At 45.2% G+C, this 19452-nt stretch overlaps 1 long non-coding RNA gene across 1 annotated transcript in view; it reads left to right on the forward strand.

Annotated features, from left to right (window-relative positions):
- LOC128850369 (uncharacterized) overlaps positions 1 to 15301 on the forward strand; it is a 58119-nt gene extending 42818 nt beyond the window's left edge. The window contains exon 3 of the long non-coding RNA XR_008447722.1: positions 8890 to 15301. This is a non-coding gene — a long non-coding RNA (uncharacterized LOC128850369). The remainder of the gene's footprint in view (positions 1 to 8889) is intronic.
- The last annotated feature ends 4151 nt before the right edge of the window (positions 15302 to 19452 follow it).

Raw genomic sequence — 19452 nt, forward strand, 5'->3', positions numbered from 1 at the left:
ACTCAGCTAGGCTGAGCCCTGCATCTATGCAGCAGCTCCCTGGTAACGCTCATCACAGAGAAACCTTCCTGTTTCTGGGACGCATGAAGCTGATATCAAAATACTGAGGGGACTTCTCCTCCAGGAGGTGAGATCAGGGACGCTTGTGAAAGTGGGACCTGAGCATGGAGCATGTGCCAGCATGACAGATGGGGATGAAGCTGTCATTATGAAGGGGAGATGCATCCATACTCTTCAACACTGTATCGCGATGCACCTCACTCAGCGTGTGCCTGCCTGTGAGGCGCCAGCAGGGCTGTCCCCTCCTTCCATAGGCTGTGTGTTCCTCAGGCTCTGCCGTTCAGTTGCAAGCACGTCTGGCTCTTTCTGAGATGAAGGAAATCTCCCTCAAAACCAAGTGGCCTCTCTGGCTGCAGCTTTATCTCCTCCTTCCTGTTTACTGTGGAGGCCCCTGAAAGGGCTGTTTGTTCCCACTGCCAGCACCCAGCACCTCTTGGGGATGTCAGAATGTCTCCCACTGCCCTGGGAGCCCTGTTCTGCCACCTCTCCTCCCCTCTCCTTCTTCACTTACCCTATGCCAAGCATGGCAGGTCCCCCCACAATGCCCAGCAGTGCCAGTGCCCTCCCTACCTTCAAGGCTGCCCCTTTCCTCCACTGACGACTTGATTTCTTCCCTTCCACATTTGGTCAAGCTCTTCGTGTTGACATTAAAACCTCCGGTCTGAGCAGTCTCTGCCCACTACCTTGCTCAAATTTCCTCCTACTCTTCCCTTTCCTGCATGAGAACCACAGGATCATGTCATCTTCTGCTGTCTTCATCTTTGGCTCCTGCTCCCACCTCCCACTTGCCATCTCTCCAGGCTGCTCCCTCTGACTGCAAGGGGGCTTGCTTTCACCCACCAAACAATGTATGCACCTTCCCCATGCTGCCCCGGAGCTGGCCTCCTTTGCCTTGTGTTTCACCTACGCTCTCTGCTCAATATTGTTTGTTCCTCTTTTGGGCCTTAGGACAAAAATATCTCCCCACCCAGGCAGCCTGCGCTGCTGGTCATATTTCCTCGTGAGTTGTGTGAGCAGTGCTGTTCATGTGCTGAGCAAATAGAGTGACCCAAAGGGAAACAGCAGGCAGTTCCTGTGAAAAATGCTCGTGTTCAGTTCTCGTATTATTGCTTTCCTTCTATTCCTTTATATATGTGTACTTATATATATAATTTCACCAGTTCAAGGCTTGATTTTTGTTTTGAAGCACATGGGCACCGCCTTCCCCCATTATTTAGTGCAGGAGGTTGTTACAGTGCCACAACTCATTCAAGAAAAATACCCACTAGATAGAGTAGGAGGCATTGAAAGCTTCAAGGGTCACAGTCATAAATCCTGCTCACCTCCCTCTCTCTTGTTTGCTTTCTGGTTAAGGTGTATCGGGTATCACTGTGCCCCTGCTCCCTTCCTACTGTTTGGTTTGTCCTTCTAACAGCAAAATAGAGCAATAAGTTTTGCGCTGGATGGAGCTCCTCATCTGATGCTCAGTAAACATCCCCAGGTGCCTGCTCCCCTCTTGCTGCAGACGGTCCTCGCAGAAACAGCAGGACACAGTGCAGGATTCTTTGGGGTGCTGATGCCTCCACACTGAGGCTGAAGGCTCTTGCACAGGATGTGGGTGATAAAGAACCAACTGCTTCACCCCTCAAGGGAACTCTATGTCTCCAGCCTCCTCCTCCGCATCCTGACCACGTCTCTGTGCTCTTGGGGGATCTGTGGGGGGTGTTTGCTTTAAATCCCTTGTTCTGGAGTTGTTCCACTTTCCACAGGCTCTTTAAATAGTGAGGAGCCAAAGAGAGGATGGTCTGGTAGTTAAGAGACTTCCTTGTGTGGTGAGACACCCTGCTTCTACCATTTGGTCGGAAAGAGGCAGGTGGGTTTCCCACATCTCAGCTCCATGCCCTGACCACAAAATGCTGCTGCTGGCTTCCAACAACTTTATGATTCCTCCTGAAATGTCAGCTGCTGAACAGGAACTACATGCTCCATGGCATGATTGGAACTGTGTTTCTTGCAAATAAGCTAACAGCCAGAAGAGAAATCCTGCCTTAATAAAGTTGTAGCTTAGGGATAAGTAATAGCAGATAGAGTCTTGCAGGTCCCTGAGGTGAGCAAGGGTTTTGGTTTTGCATCTTCTCATGTAACAGTTATAAAGCAGAGGAGAATTTAGCTCAGTGTCCAACCCTGGGTTGCCTTCTTGAATCACAGTGACTTGGTCATCACTGGCCATACAGTCATTAAAACCACTGACTTGTGCAGATCACGAAGGACCTCGGATGACATTTGGTCCCAGTCCCTGTTCAAAAATGTCCAGCATAGACCAAGCAACTCAGGGACTCATCTGGCTGAGCTCTGATTATCTTCAAGGCTACAGATTACACAGAATCTCTGGTCAGCCTGGTCCAGTGCTGGAAAAGAAATTTTTCTAGTACCTAATCAGAATTTCTCTCTTGCAACCCATTTCTGTTGCATCTTGTCCCATGCCTGTGCACCTCTACCACACCACAACCTCTCCAATGCCCAGGGAACTCTAATTCCTTGGCTCATGCTTTTGAAGTTTTGGCTGATGAAAATGCTAGTTGTTAATGTGGTATTTACGAAAAGCTAACAGTATGCTTAACTCTTCGCCTGTGAGACACAACTCCTGGCACAGGAAGTTTCCGATCCAAGAGACAGATTAAATGCGTGAGATTTGGTGCCAAGCCCATCTGTCTGATATGTCCAACCCATTAACGAAGCTTTCACAGTATAGAGAGCTGGCCATTTCATGTGCCTACCTTCCAAATAGGGCTCTGCAGTTCTCCAAGGAGTATTGAACTAGCTCTGCTGCATTTTATTGCTTATCAATGTTTTGATGTTATTAATACTGGAATAATTTAGGTGTTTCCATCTGCTACTGGGCCACTGGATTCCTGAGGAGCTATTGAAAACATTGCAGTGCTGGCCATGTAGTGGCCAAAGGACTGAGCCCTACGGAGTGGTGTCAGGAAGAAAGAAATTGGGCTCTTGCCACAGAGGAAATGAGAGCAGAAGGATCAAAGTCTGTGACTAATGATGCAAGCCACGTATCCAAAGGGTAATTCTACCCCTGTGAACACAGGCAGCTCGGTAAGTCTGGCCTAGGGTTCAGATGTAGGCACATCTGTAGAAAAACAGGAAAATACAGGATGATAGAATCAAAATTACAGCTATACTGGGATCAGTTTTCTCAGAGCTTCACAAAATCTTAGTAGCTTGGACCCAAGCTAACAGCAAAATGGTCCTGGAATTGCCTGTCCTCTGACTCACGATGCTTCTGCAGGATGCCTTGACTATAATGCTTCTTCTTCCTGAGAGCAATTATTAGGGAAGCATTCATTTTCACTACTTAATACAACATAGACTTTAAAAATACCTTGTGTGCAGAGGGGGAAGCAGAGGGGTGTGCATGCTCTTTGGGCTGCGCATCAGATCCTAGGGGCCAGATCCTGAAAACTGGGTAGCTGCTCATGGATTTCAGCTGGCAAAAGTACATTATCCCCTGCAGCACTCGCATCCTTCTAGTCAAAACAAAAAAAGCCACAGAATGACCCTGTGCAGCGGTTGCTTTTTCACTTTTCCACTGTGCAGGATTAGGCCCCTTCTGAGCAGATTTGTGTTGGGGAGAGCTAGCTGGAGCAGTCTAAAGCAGGGCCAAAGAGTGAGCTAGCAGTAAAGCAGCATGGACAAGCAGGTCTACATGTCCTTCTTCATTTTTTAATGCAGGTCACCTGTAAGTGACCATCTGGGCTCATTTACTGCACTGGGCTCCTCCACACAACTTAGGACCAAAGTGTGTGTTCCTTCTGCAAAAACTGTGTGTCAGAGGAGTCTCTTCATGAATCAGTCTCCTTCATGACTAATTTCCTCACGGTGTAGAGGCAAAAAGGATCGTTCTACCCGCAGACGTCTGTGTTGGTCTCTTGAGTAGGCAGGGCCTTTTATGTTGGAGGTGATGGTGGAAGCTGGGGGGTTGTACTTTTCTTTACCTGCATTTGTTCAGGCTCTCTAGTTGTGTAAACGGAAGTCAGCCTCTTTGCAGCTTCATATGCCACTGCTATTTATTGACCTGCAAACACATCTTTGTGCTGATCTGGCTGTTTGATGTAAAAATCCTTTCCCCAGGAGCTTGGAGAAAAGGAAGGTGAATGGTGGATCACAGCAGCTAAAAAGAAGAAAAGTGCCCATGATGCAAAGGCTTGCTTTTTTTCCTTGTTGTGCATAGAGTAATTAAAGTAAAAACTTAATTCTGGTCACTGAGCAGAAAATCTAACCTAGTGGGTGGGCAGTCAGCCCTGCCAGACTCACCACATTGACTCTATGGAGGTACCCAGAGTGCTACCGGAACTTGTCCAAATTCTCTGTAGGCACTCAGCCAAATTTTGCAGACGCTTCATATTTTTCACAGGGTGAATAATGAGGATGCACTGATCTACTGATTGTGTGGGGTTGCTCACACAGAAATGCACTGCAGCTTTGGAGACTGAAGACCACACCACCACAGTCTGTTTTCTGGTGGCAGTGTGTAACTTCTTCCAACACCTCTGAACACCAGGTGATGCTGTGGCTAAAAGTCCTGCCTGAAAGCAGGCAGAATGTACTGCCACTGTGCCTGCCAGTTAGGATGCAGCTGTGGAGCAGATGGGGGATTTCTTCAGCTTGTGATTATGGATTCGAGAAATGGAGACATCAGAATCATCTCACATGAGCTTGTTAGGAAAAGAAGCAGCACTGATATTATTGCCTATAAAAAAGAGCTCTCAGTTACCCCGGAAGAACAAGGAAGATGAGGTAATTATGGTTTTGGCATAGTTAGCACTGTCTGAGGGCATTTTCAGTTAAGCTAGGACAAGCAGCATGCTGTTTCTTTCCAAGGCAGTTGAGACAACTGTACACATTACCGGAATCCCTTCTCTCTTTCCAAAATACAGCTGTTAAAAAGCATGCGTCAACACCAACCAGCTGCTAGGGGCTGTCTGCAAGAACCTGCAGGGTGACTTCTAGGTAGATAGGATGCAGTTGTCTTAAACTATTTTGGACCAGGAGCACACCAGTTTTCCTTACTCCAGAGCGAATGAAAAGCTTGACAGCTGTGAGGGCTTTCAAGGACAGCCAACTGCATTGGCCAGAGAGATGCTGGGAGATGAAGCTGAGCCATTTGGGAACCCTAGGGGCAACCCTTCTCCTCAGTCTACCCCTGGGGCCAGAAAGGATGGAGGATGGGATGCACAGCTAGCCTGACTTGCTCCTGCCTGGACATCCAGAGCCAGCTTTAAAAGGTGGGAAGGAGAGCATCAGGTCTCTTCTGGGTCTGCACCCCACATGCCTATGCAAAGAATTCTCCTGTCAGGAGATCCAGCAGAGGATGACAAGGGATCAGGACTCCTCCTGGGAGAAGGTGTTTGCAAGGTATATAGAACTTCCCATGCTTTGCCTTGGCAGGAGCTAAATGGAGACTTCAGAGACAGCATGCAGCAAGGGAAGGATCAAGGCTGCCAGGAAAGGGCTCTGCTGGAGCAGGTCCCTGCTGCTGGGCAGAGTGTGGTTGCTGGCAAATGCCGTAAGGCAATCGCACTGTAGTGTGCCTGCAGGACTGCTGTGTGGAGCAAACTTGAGCAGCCGCCAAGCCTTTTCACTCACTTCCCCAATGAGAGGACATACCAACTGTGCTCGGTGCTGCTTTACCTGTGTCCACACTTCTCCCTGTGTCATACAGACACACTGCTCCTGCTAGGAGGATCAGATCCATTACGTGCTTTACAGATGTGGAAATGAAGGCCAAGAGAGAAAGACGATGAAGGGGAAGAGCTTGCAACAAAGGGCATATTTGTAATTGAGGTGGAGGGAAACTTGCAAGCTTCCATATCACACAGAAATGTTCACAAAAATAGGGGAAATGTTGCAATTTTTGCTTTCTTCCATCTTTTTTTTTACCCATTCAAGTTTAACTATTGCTATTCTTCTCCAAGGGCTTCAGCTGGCCTCATGTACAATTGAGTGAATGGGAAAATCAAGAGGAATACTTGTGTTGGTGTCCAGCAGGGGTCACTGATGATTTTATTTATTTTAAAGCTTTTTTCCCCCCCTTCTTTCTTCCTTTTTTGGGGGTGTCTAGTATTGCAAGAAAGCATCCATATTGCACTGTTGGAGCAAACTAGGAATATGGGGAAATGTCCTCTCACTAAGGCAAGGATGCCTTGAGCCTCACTGCCAGCAGTGGGCAAGCACTGGTGTGACAGATGCAGGAGTTGATCAGGTTCAGCATCATCACTTACACTAGTACTACATCAGTGCAGTGGGTACAGAAAAGCTCGCGGCCAGCAGTGGACCAGCTATGACTATGATGGTCCTATCCAAACAAGACATCCTGGTGCAAATGGCTTGCTCTGCACTGCTTCTGTGAGCACTTGATCTCCTTGCTCTCCTGCCAGCTCAGCTCCCAGATGGCGCAAGACCAAACAAACCTTCCCAAGAAACAAATCTATGATCTCCTCCCATCTTTCCTAGGGACTGTAGGTTGCACAAGTACAGGAAGGATCTCATTTTGTTTACTTTAAAGTTGTGGCTGACAAAGAGGCTTGTGGTGATCCTGACTCTGGGGAATATGTGGCTCCCCTCTGCCTGTGGGGTAGGGGTGATGCACATGTGTAGTTTCCTACTTGGGAAGGTTAACAAGGTCGGGCTGGTAGAGATACAGGCCTAAGGAAGATAACTAACCATTAGCATGCAGAGCACCAGGAGCTGCTGGAATATTGGGCTGTGATAAGGACCAGGTAAACCAGATGCCAGAGGGGGGCAGACAGTGCTCAGGAAGCAGAGAAGCAAAGCATTCTTGTGTGCCTGCACCTGTCCCTCCTCTGTCTCTCCAATCCAGAGGGGCGATGCCTGGTACCCACAGCTTCAGGAATGGGGCACAACCTGGCTGTGTTCTCCCTCCCCAGGAGGGCTCAGCTGCTCCCTGCTTCAGAGTATGCTTCATTGCATTATTCAGTATGAGTTTCCAGCTTTCTGGTGCTACTCCAATAACAAAAAGTTGCCACAATTACTCCAGCCATGCACTTAAGTCTTTTTTTGCCTTAGGTTTATTAAGATGACTGCTTTATGATTGCTGTGTTTTTACTATGTCCACTGATGGTTTTTATGTAAAACGACTAGCTGAAGAGACTGTAAAGGCCAGCAGTCTAAGCAAGTGATATTTCTGCAAAGCTTTCCTGTCCTTTCCAGTGACATTTTCTGGGGCAGTGCAGAACTGCTGGTCCTTCCGTGTCAGGACATGGTGATATGTTGGCACAGTTGGCAAGGACATCTTCTCTGAGTGTTCATTCCAACTGGAAATATGAACTGTCAAAATGTGGAAAACCTCTGTAGATGGGATGTCTGCACCTATCTCCTCATGGCTCACCTTCTGCCCTGGGCTGCAGCAGTCTGCTAGGGGCAGGTAACTCTGGGCATAGGGAGCATTGCCTCCATGTGCAGCAGCAAGATGATTTAGAGAGGAATCCTCCTCCAGACACAGGAGTGTGCCTGCACATAAATGCTATTCACATGCATTGGGCTTAAAAGCAAAGCCCTAGGTGAGGGTTGCTATTGCTGATTCAGTAGCCTTCAGCTAGAGCATCCCATACGACAGAGACTGTTGAATTGTTGTGAATCCTTGAATCATTCATTGGGAAAAGGTGCACCTTCATCCCTGCAAATAGCGCCTCTCCTCGCTAGTCATCTCTCTGATAACGGGTTGCAAATTTTTGCAGGATTCTCTCTGCTCAGGAGCCTTGTGACACCCCCCCAACCTGCAGAGCTACTCCAGTTATTGCTGTGTCCTATCAGTACATTTCCACCATCCAGGCTCCAGTGACAAGCTCTCTCAATTCACTTTCAGGTGTTCCCAGCTTTTCTTCAAAATGCAGTGAGCAAGCAGAGACCACAAGTCCTAAGCCCTTCAGGGGTGCTAAGTTACATATTCCCCACTCTGCTGTCTTCTAGTGCCAGGCAAACAGTTAACCATTAACAATATGTTTGAGAGAAATTGTCTCTCTGTCTATTTATGAAGCTGGATGCAAAGTCTGGGGAGTTTGTTATCACTGGAAGTTCTTCAGTGAAAGACTTCAGTAACCGGCATCAGATTGCCTGATGAACTGTACTGTTGTTCATGCCTTTAATACTCATTGGTCATTCTGTGGGTTTAGTCTTGGCATTTTTTTCTTACCTCTGATTCCCCAACCAATATTTCCTTTTCATGAAGGTTGTTGTGTGAGTACATTCTCTCTCAACGCTCATGGGGCTGCTCTATTATTTAACAAGTCTCCTTCCTGTTTATGAAAAACAGCAAAAAAGAGAAGATTCTGAAAACAGAGGAGCCTGCTCCATAATACCTTTCTGTCTTGTGGAGATGCCGTAATAGATGTTCTCACCGCAGCCCTGTTCGATCTGTGGTGATGAGTGTTGCTCCATCCCATACTTTGTCCATACTATGCTGCAAGCTTGTTTAACAGCCTCAGTGTGTGTTCTGTAGGGCACCTTATTCTGCTTCTGCAAAAGCATAAGGAAGTAGCTTCTAGCACTAACAAAGAGGACACATATCCCTTTATGGCTCATCACTTTGATTTCAAAGGTGAGAAATTTACTTTTTGACTGAGGAAAATATTCACCAATATTGCTAGTAGGTTAAAGCCTTAAAACACAGGTTAGACTGCATTTGGTATTACAAACCACCAGAATAAATTTGTACTGTCAAATGGACATGCACACGCATGTCCGCATGCAGACCTGCCACAAGGGGTTTTGCACTGGAATTCAGAGCAAATCAATATCCTTTTTGTTTTCTTTCTTCAGGGTCTTCCTCTTTCCATTATGAATGACACAATTTAGAGGCTTTCAGCTCAAAAAGCCCTGCTGACATGAGTGACTTACCAAAGTCGGATCGTGCTGGCTGAAAGAATATTTGTTACAAGACTCGGCTCCTATGCAGCACCTAAGTGACCAGAGGTTTCAGATGAGTTCAGTTCCTAATGTTCTCACCATTGCTTGCAGTGAGAATTGCTGCGTTACTAGATCTTTTCCCAATCTGTCCCTACATATTTTATGCATCTAGCATAAAATAAATACCTATAGAATATGATCTTGTTATACTCACATAATACCTTCTAAAAAGGCATCTCTCTAAACCAAGACACCAGTCTATCTTAACCATCAAGATTAGTAGCTGTAGATCTAATTGTAACAGTTTTCTCCCGGTATGTACTACAGGACTGGGGAACCATCTGCCAAACAGAAAAGCGTAAATTGAGCAAGGAAAGAAAAGCTGTCACTGATCTTTTGAGTGGTGATGGCTATCAACAAAAAGGAAGCAGTTTGAGCCAATCTCCAACCTGATCTAGAACATGCAATGTGAAGACTTTCTGAAGATAACACAACCTGAATAAGAGGACAAAGCTGTGTGCTGTCTGGTTATATCGGCTGTGTAACAAGAATACTAGTTCTAGCTGAAATATGAACATCTGGTTTCCTATTTGAAGAGTCACAATCAGTCTTCTCCAGTAGCACAAACTGCTTACTGTACCTCAAACTTAAAGCTCTTTTGAAACAATCACCGGAGAACCATCTGGTTTTGACTTGTCTTGTCAGTATCTGTCTTGTGAAACGTTATTTTCAGGATGTTAACAAACAACTCCATCCAAAAAGTTCTTCCACGTTTCTTGTCATCCATGATTGCAAAAATTTAGATGCCATATGCCCTGTCTTCCTTAGAAACTCAGAGATGGCTTGTGCCAAGAATTCCACATGAGAAATTTGCTTTGTGTTTGTTACTGTTCACAGGCTCTTGCTCAGCCCCAAGACTAAAGCATAATGTGCATGTACATATATGAAAATACATTGTCTTGGTGTCACGAACTGTGAGCCAACCCACCTCCCCCACTCCTCCTTCATTGGAGTAATTTCATCAGTTGGGGCTTATGAAGCAAGAATTTTGCTAACCCTTTGTTCTCTAAAGCATTATTTATTGTCTTCCCCTTCATCACAGCCTACATGCAGAGCCAGTATGTAAGAATGTATGATGTATGATTCAATGCCATGTAAAAATTCTGCTTAGATTCTCATGTTTGGCACCAGTAGTAACCTTTGTCTGGTCTGTGACTGGAGAAAGACAGCTCCTGAGTGCATAAAGTGCTTTTGACCTTACTTTCAAACACCCACATGAACACTCAAAATGGTGGAGAACTCATTACATTCATGGTCCAGAAACTGGCATTTTGTTTTCTGCCCCTGCTTTGTCTGACTTCGGGTGAATGCAATTGAAAATGTCAAAGATGCAGCTCCTATGTAATGTAAGAGGAGGATTACATTTTTTCTGACATTGGAGGGGTGTTCCAACAATGCAGCTGACGTAGGAGGGGACAGATTACCGTGCATCTGACATAGCAGCAATTATAGGAAATGTATTTACAGGAATGGATGGAAAACAAATTTAATATGCTGTTCCAGAGGAGGACAATAAAGGTGTATTGCAACAGTCCTTCCCCCATCTGCAAAACCATATTTCTCACTTGTCTGTCGGCACAAACAATCTGTGCTGTATGGCAGGAAATATCAGACGCAAATATCACATTAATCTCTAAGGAAGGATACCTGTTTTCGTAACTTGCTCATTCACTAAGGTCTCTCAGTAGTGGCTCAGACAATAGGTGGATATATCAGGTTTTCCCTGTGGAATAACTGTACCACTGGCACTGTGCTGCAAATGTGACTTTTATTTGGTTTCTGCTTTCTTGCAAAGCAAGTGAAGTAAAGAAGGGGAAGGGAAGAAGCTCCTAATTTTTCAGTATGCAGTAGACAAATGCTGTTAATGCTCTTTTCACAGGAGCCAGTGCACAGCCCCTTGCCTGGCAGAGGCACAGGCAGGCACAAGCAGATGAAGCAATTACTTACAACAACTGGAAAGCGATAGCCTTTCCATTTCAAGCTGCAGTGAGTGCACTGTGGATCTCAAACATTAAGGCATTAATATAGAGGAAAGGGTGGCGGGGGGGAGGGGGGGCTTATTCATTTTGTCCCTAGGGAACGATGTGTAGCTTTCTGCATGAATCATTCACAAGTGAGGGGAGCAAAGTGGAGGCTGGAGTGAGGGACATAAAAAATGCCACATTTGGGTCAGGGTTTCCAGCACAGCTATCAACAAAGAACATACGTGTATAACAAATTCTATTGTCTCAGGCTAATTCCTGTTGGGCACGTGTCCATACTGCCCACAGCCGTACCACTGGGGCACCTCTGCATCCGATGGCACTCCTTTAAAAAGCAATAGGATGCTAGTGAAGGCCACGCTAAAAGGGACAAGGATAAATGACATTACTGCCCTCACAGTTTGTCCCTCCAGCTCCATACCAGGGCAGGCATCCAGAGCCTGGTGAGGGCATCCACAATGGCTGGAGAATAATAGGCAGATCTTGCTCAAGGGGAAACATCTTGTGGATACCCCAGCAGACGTAATGTCAAGGGCAACAGCATTCAGTCTTCTGGGCTGCCCACAGCAAGGTTCCCAAACTTATTGACTGGGGGCTGGTTTCCCACCATGTCCATAAGGCTGGCAGAATTGCCCTCACCTATTTGTAGGGCTCCCAAAGAGGCAAGGGAAGGGGAAAAAAAAGTTTGGCCTCGAGTCTCGAGTTTTGGCTCCTACACAAAGCTCAAATGTGGAGCTCCCACCGAGAGCCTTGGGCTGGTGGTGTCCTGGGGCTATGAAGTCATTGGATATGGATGAAAGGATGACCAAGCACCCTGACTGCTACATGACAGCTTGGGACCAATGCACGGCAGCCTCTGCAGCTTGTCCCTGCCCCAGCATGGCTTTTTCACACAAGCCGTTTTCCTGCAGCACTCCCCTGTCAAATGGATTGTGGACATGTCTTCCTCCCGCCTCTGCTCTCATATCTGAAGTCTGCTTACCATTTATTTTTTGCTTTGGAGCTGGAAGCTTCTTACTGATCTTACACTGCTAAACTTCTCTGTCAGGTCTGGCCGAAAAAAAACCCAAGCAACAAAACAATACACGAGCTACTGCAGCATGTAGGGTGTTTCAGGGAGCAGTGGGAAGTCATACACACTGTAAACAGAAACTGTGGGCAAAGAGTCACAAAGCCCTGGGGAGTACCAGAAAGCTAGCTGACTCTGTTTAACCTGCCTCTCTGTCCATACTCCAGCTGGAATTGGGGTCTAGCATTAAATTACAAGTATTAATCTTACAGAAAGTCCAGCCTGATGTGAAAAATCACATAGAAGAGCTGCCTATTATATAAACTGTTCTAAACCCAGTGTGTACATAGCTTTATTTATACCAGCTGTAAGATTAACATTAATCACTTAATTGCAGTGTGAAAGATGGCCTTGCAGTAAAAGCACTTTGCCTGGGCTCAGGACACAGAAGTGTAATTCACAGCTCTGCCATAGACTTGCCACATCACCATAACTGTTAAGACACTTCATCTTGTAAGGGTTTTGCCCTCCTAATAGTAAAATAGGTATAGTAAATAGGGGAAACTACCTCTTTTCCTTATGTGTTGTCCATTTTGTTTATGAAGATCCTATGCTCTTGGTGGGAAAGTGGCAGTTCCAAATATTGATCTACAAGCATCTGAACTCTGTGTGGTCCTGCCCCAGGAAAGTGCCTACCTGGCTAATACTGATGCTAATGTTACAGTAACAGTAGCTTAACATAGATGTACTCAGCCCCAGAAGCTCTTGGGATCATCTTTAGTCAAAGCCCTTCGCAGAAGACGTGCTTTACTTCGCAGTATACTTTGTAGATGGATGGTTTAAGAAATGTTGAGCCACTGCAGCTTCCATTAAAATCAGCAGAAACATCAGATGCTCACTCTCTCTGAGAATCAGCCCACACACTATAAAATTACTTTCAGCTAAATGTAAACAGGCATGGTTAGAATACGGGTGTGTATTTGCATTTACTATGATCATGACTTTCAGTCATTAAGATTAAATGATTGAAACAAAAACATAATTCAAAAGCCATTATTCAATGTTGGTGGTTTAGCTTTATTTATTCTGGGCAATGGAAATAACCTGGCTGACTTCTCTTTCTACATAAACTTTTCCTATGTTTGTTGCCAGTTGTTAGTCAGGTTTGCATGCCTCAGCACAGTGGAGCACTATTAGAGTGACAAAGACAGATAGGAAATGATTACAATAAAAGAAAGACGCTCTCAAGGGCACAGACCACCTTGTTTGTTCTTTGTTTGTACTTCCCTTAATACAAACAGAAACAGTCAGAGCCTTGATATTAATGGTAGATTTTGTAGCACATTATATTTAGGAAAGTAAAGAACCTTAACATACCTGGTGGCAACCTTTTAAAAAGCTATTTTACAGCCCTAGATATGAATGAATGCTGAAGAGAAGCTCTACGTGCCTTCATTCTGCAAGACAAGCTCAATGTATTATGTCAGTGAAATGTCATCACCTCATTAATTTTTAAATGTCATAAACATTAATGACAAAAGATCATTGTTGTGATGATAATTATGTAACTCTGATGCAATGTTATGACCAAAGACATTCCAGTGGTCTGAAATACATTTCTGGATACCATTGTGGTGCCTCAGTAAGGATATGCCAGCTTTAAAGTATTTTTGCCAAAATTGCAGTGGTAGCCCAGACTTTTTCAAATTCAAAGACACTTTGAAGTCACATTAGAAACAGTCATGCATCATTGTTTTCAAGATAATCCTTTTGTCTTTAAAATAAGCCTACAAGTATTTTAGTCTATTATCTCATCTTCTTTACTTTAAATGTCACTGTACTTTTGAGAATGTGACACTTACCATTTTACTTTTTTCTAGGCCAGAGTCTGACCTGGTGTGACCAGAAGCAACTCTATTGATTTCAGCAAAGTTTTGTTTGATTAAATTGTGTAATTGATGGGACACTGAAAATAGCTCAACAAATCTCTTTTGCAAAATAAGCTGGTCTTTTCTGAGGGAAAAAAAAAAAGAAACTACACCTGTACTGCAAATACTGCTCCAGTAAACCTATCATAGCAAACCAGGCTCACTTCAGCTGGGGGGGAATGGTGGGGGTGTGTGTGTGTGTGTGTTGTGTGTGTGTGTGTGTGTGTGTGTGTGTGTGTTTGTGTGTGTAATGGGTAGAAAGGAATGCTTCAGTTTCTTGGCTTTGTTTTCATTTCTCCAAGTGAAGAAAGATGCTATTGTTGGTAGTTTGCTTTGAAACTGATAGAAAAAGTTAAGCGAAATGACTGAAGATTGAATTGCTGGAAATACCTGCAAGATGAGTTCTTGTAGCGGCAGTCTTTGTGAATATTCCTATCCGTAGATCACGCCACCCTTAGGGAGGGAGCACAGGACTTCTGCAATGGAAAAACTCAGCAGTTGTGTCCTTCTAGTTTCCCCCTCTTCCTAGAGAAATCAAAGAAACATCCTAGTGGACATGCTTTGGAAAGTGCCTCTCCATTTTCCTTGCTTTTCTGCTCCCGTTAAGTACAAGCCAGCTCTGTAATTACACCTCTCCTGACTATGAAATGTTTCTCAGAGGTGATTCCTCATTCGGGATATCTGAAACACCAGAGGGCAGCAAAAGTGTTAAAGCAGGAATTGAAAAAGCATCTACCTTCCCAACAGAAGCACCTCTATAATTATAGAGCATGACTGTGTAAGATGATCATAATGCCTTGACAGCATCAATCCATAGTGAAAATGGTAGAAAACAGATGTAATCGTGACATTACCAAAACTGTGCAGTGGCTACTTCTAAGCAGCACTGCTGGAAGCCGTTGTGACCCATACATATAAAAATGGAAGAGAAATATCAAAAGGTTGCTGGGAGTAACAGATGCAGCAGGTCTTTATTTAAGTCACAATAAATCATGAAATGGTGCTGTAACTCTTACAAATTATAGGCTCCCTTCTCCACTGTAGATCTATGTACTCTAACCTCTGGACTAGAGATTGCAGGTCTGTGGAAGTACTTCCACGGGTAGCAACACTTCCCCGTTCTTTTGGCTTCTTCCATCTAATGCAGGTAATTAAAATCAGGAAGGTGGATTCCCCTCAGTGTAGCCCTCTGGTGAGGTCTTACACTCGCCAGGCAGTCCCATGGTACAAATGTCTGCCCTTCCTTAGGATGGAACATTGTGAGATGTTAAGGACAGCACCAAATCCAGTCGTCTATTTCCCATTTCAGAAGACAGAAATTCTGAGTCCTTTAAAAAGAAATAAAAATGTTATGCTCCTAGCTGGGGTGGCTGTCTTGAGTGTTTTTTCTAAAAAGACTGCTTCTGTTTGCCATCCTAAAACACTTAATAAATTTTAAATGAAAATGGCAACTATAATTAAAGGGAGGAAAATCCCACCACAGCAGAGGAACTATTATTAAGGTAATTTTTTTCTTTATAACTCCTGGGGCACTATTCACATGCAGTTGCTACTGTACGTGGTGTTTGTGCGTCACCTTCTCTTCACGAGCTCCACAGAGAATATACTGTTAGCTTAATAATAACAATAATAATAATGTCAGCTTTTCATGCGAGTTATTCAAGGCACTGTGTAAGCACTAATTGAATGTTACAGTAGCCTGGGTTGTCTGCGTGCTGTTTCCCCCCTTACACTGAATGGCATAGCAGTCCCATGACCTGAGTCACACCACTGCCTCCACGTAAGCAGCTACTGTCCTGCAGCTCCTGACCATCAGCTCTGCAAGCCACTGCCCTCTCCCAGTGCCATTGAAGCCCTGCAGACTGTCAGCCTGCCTGCTTGCCATAAATAAGCATAGGAACAGCAGATATTTTGTGCAATGGTCAAGATAAACAAAGTTTGGGGGTTAATTTCAGGTGTCACTTCTCCACTGTTCTAGGAGAAAGACCCTGCGGTGTAACTGGCCTCCCAAAGGACTAGCACCCACATTACAGCAGGTAATGCAAATGTCGTGGTTTACCCCCAGCTGGCAACTAAACACCACGTAGCTCCTCACTCACTCTCACCCGGTGAAATGGAGAAGAGAATCAGAAGGGTAGAAGTGAGAGAACTCACGGGTTGAGATAAAGACAGCTGAACAGGTAAAGCAAAAGCTGCATGCACAAGCAAAGCAAAACAAGGAATTCATTCACTGTTTCCCATTGGCAGGCAGGTATTCAGCCAGCTCGAGGGAAGGAGGGTTCCATCATACATAACAGTTACAGTACAAATGCTACCACTATGAACATCCTCTCCTTCCTTCTTATTCCCCAAGCTTTATATGCTATTGTGAAGAAATGAACTCTATCTCACTCAAAACCAGCACATTCTCCATTTCTTATTCCACACCATTTACATCATGGTCAAATCCCATATTATGTATTCAACCTCATTAACCACCCACCCTCTTCCCATCCTTTGACATAATGCACAAATATCATTCCCTTAATCTATGGACCTCCTTGTAAAATGTCCATAAAATGTCTATTGAGTTCATTGAGTGTGTCATGAGTCGGAGTTTGGGTTCTGACTCTTACGGTGGTCACTCAGAACAGGGGAGGTGTTGCACTCCCTGGAGTTACTGGGCACCAAAGCCACCTCAGGATGGGTCACTGCTGCACTTGCACTGTGTCTTGTAAGGCTCATCCTCCATTGGCTCGGATGGTTTCTGCTATTGTAATTCCCATAACATGCAACTAAAATCATAGGTCACAATAATTTAAAGGTATTTCCATTACAATCTCCACCCCTGGTCCCTTTGGACCAGACCATAGGATTTAACATTGCAATGAACTCCTTGCCCCTGCTCCAGCTTGGGCTTATGCACAGACAGCAGTTCCTATGGGGGTTACCTGCTTCAAGTGGAGCCTGATCTATGAGGCACAGCCTCTCCAGGGGTACACCTATTGTGCCATAGACTTATCCTGAGCCACATTCGCTTTGAGATGCACCTGTTCCAGTGTGGACTTACCCACAGCTGTGGTCCCTTCAAGAGTAAACCTGCTCCAACATGGCCTTACCCATGGCTACAGTCCCTCCAGGGGTGCATCTGCTCTCTCATCAGCTTACCCATGGCCGCACACTTTGAGGTGCTTCAGCATGACCTCACGCACGACCGCTGATGCTTCAAGGTGTACCTGCTGCAACATGGACTTATTCACAGCCATGGATGCTTCAAGGCGTACCTTCTCCAGTGTGGACTTATCCTTGGGCCACAATCCCTTCAGAGGTATATCTACGGTGGCACAGACATAACTACTCAATGGATGCTTTGAGATATAGTGGCGCTGACGTGGACTTATCCACAACCACAGACACTTCAAGGTGTCTCGCTCCAATGTGGATTCATCCACAGCTCTCGAGTTCACACTGGAGTTCCAGCCTGTCCAGTACAGCAGCAGAAAACAACAGTGATGCCCTGGCCATCTGCCAGCCCAGGTGCATGGCTGTTGCTGTTATCAAAATGTTCCCAGGCACAGCAAAATAAGATGATAAGCAGTACAGCAATACAGCAAGCAGCGTAAGCAAAAAGCAGCCACTAATGAGCACTAGACTCTAATATACAGGGAGGCAAGCAAGCCCCATGGCAAGCATGGGAGCCTGCCAATTAATAATTAAACAGCAATAACAGCTATAAATTCGATTTAGCACATGCCAATCAAACCTATTGTTATCTTGAAGACTTTGAGTCTCATGTTGGGCACCGAAAGGACTACCATGATTTACCCTCAGCCGGTAACTAAGCTACATCAAGCCGCTCACTCACCACTCACACCAGTGGGGTGGGGCAGAGAAGCAGAAGGATAGAAGTGGGTTGAGATAAAGACAGTTTAATAGGTAAAGCAGAAGTTGTGTGCAAGCAATGCAAAAGAAGGAATGAATTAACTGCTTCCCACTGGCAGGCAGGTGTTCGGCTATCTCCAGGAGAGCAGGGCTCCATCACGTGTAATGTTTACTTGGGAACATAAGGACCATAACTTCAAATGCCCCCCACTCTCCTCTTCTCCTTCTTTCCCCACCTTTATATACTGAGCATGATGTCATATGGCATGGAATATTCCTTTGATCATCTGGGGTCAGCTGTCCTGGCTGTGTCCCATCCCACCTTCTTGTGCCCCCCCAGCCTGCTCACTGGTGGGAGGGGGTGAGGAGCAGAAAAGGCCTTAACTCTGTGTATGTGCTGCTCAGCAGTAACTAAAATATCCCCTTGTTATCAACACGTGTTTCCAGCACAAATCCAAAACATAGCCCTATACTGGCTACTGTGAAGAAAATTAACTCTGTCCCAGCCAAAACCAGCATAAAAAGCAACACAATTCATTAGGTGAGAGAAGCTGAGGAAGTCTCACTTGCTTCATACCCCTACGGATCTAAGTGTGTGATGATGATAGATCATGTAATTTGATTTATAGAGAGGACCACATTTTTTCTCATCCTGTCTTCTGAGTAAATTTACAAAAAGCTTCCTTTCCTCCCATAGTGGGTCCATCTTGAACCCTTTAGGAATGGTTGGACTCGATATAAGAGGTCTGTTCCAGCCTAGTGATTCTATGATTCATTCACAGACCCTAAGAAGACCACGAGCTACAGGTGAAAACAATGGCACCAATTGGTTTGACATCTTCAATGTGAAGCAGAGCTACACTTCTGCAATCCGAGGCATTGCCTTATTTCAAGCTGTCTGGCAAATCCAGTTTGCATGGTGCCTCTGGGTGGAAGAGGGGGGTCACTGTCCAGTGTGCCATTAGCCGTGATGGTCAGGTTAGGGGTTCAGACTAAGATGGATGGTCTGCCAGTCAGGAGCTCAAACAGTGCCTGGAAAATTACTTGTTTGAAAAAAAGCCTAGGCTTACTCTAACAGAGAAGATAAAGTTGAATAACAGATGTGGCAGGCATTATTCAGGACTTATTTTCGAGGCTAGACTGGAATTTGAGACCACATGTACAAACATTTTGTTCACTTACTGTGTGAAAGCTGAAGAGCTACGTGCTTGAATTCAGTGCACCTGCTGCTTCCTATTTGACCTTGACAATCCTAGACACTTCTAGGATGCTGAGGTTCAGTCCCAAACAGCCTCGGTATGCAAAAAAGGCACTTCCCAAGCCTCAAGTCCAGACTGACCAGAGACAATAGCGCTGCAGGTGCATTCAGAATCATGGAATATCCTGAGCTGGAAGGGACCCACGTGGATCATCGAGTCCAACTCCTGTCCCTGCACAGAACAACCTCAACATCTACATTGTGTGTCTGAGGGCATTGTCCAAATGCTTCTAGAATATTGCCAGGCTGAGTAAGTTGCCAAAGTACCACAGAAGTGCATATACAGAATCCAAGAATAGTTTGGGTTGGAAGGGACCTTAAAGATCATCCAGTTCCAACCTCCCTGCCATGGGCAGGGACATCTCCCACTAAATCAGG

The sequence above is a fragment of the Cuculus canorus genome, chromosome 1 (assembly GCF_017976375.1).
Source record: "Cuculus canorus isolate bCucCan1 chromosome 1, bCucCan1.pri, whole genome shotgun sequence".
Lineage (NCBI taxonomy): Eukaryota > Metazoa > Chordata > Aves > Cuculiformes > Cuculidae > Cuculus > Cuculus canorus.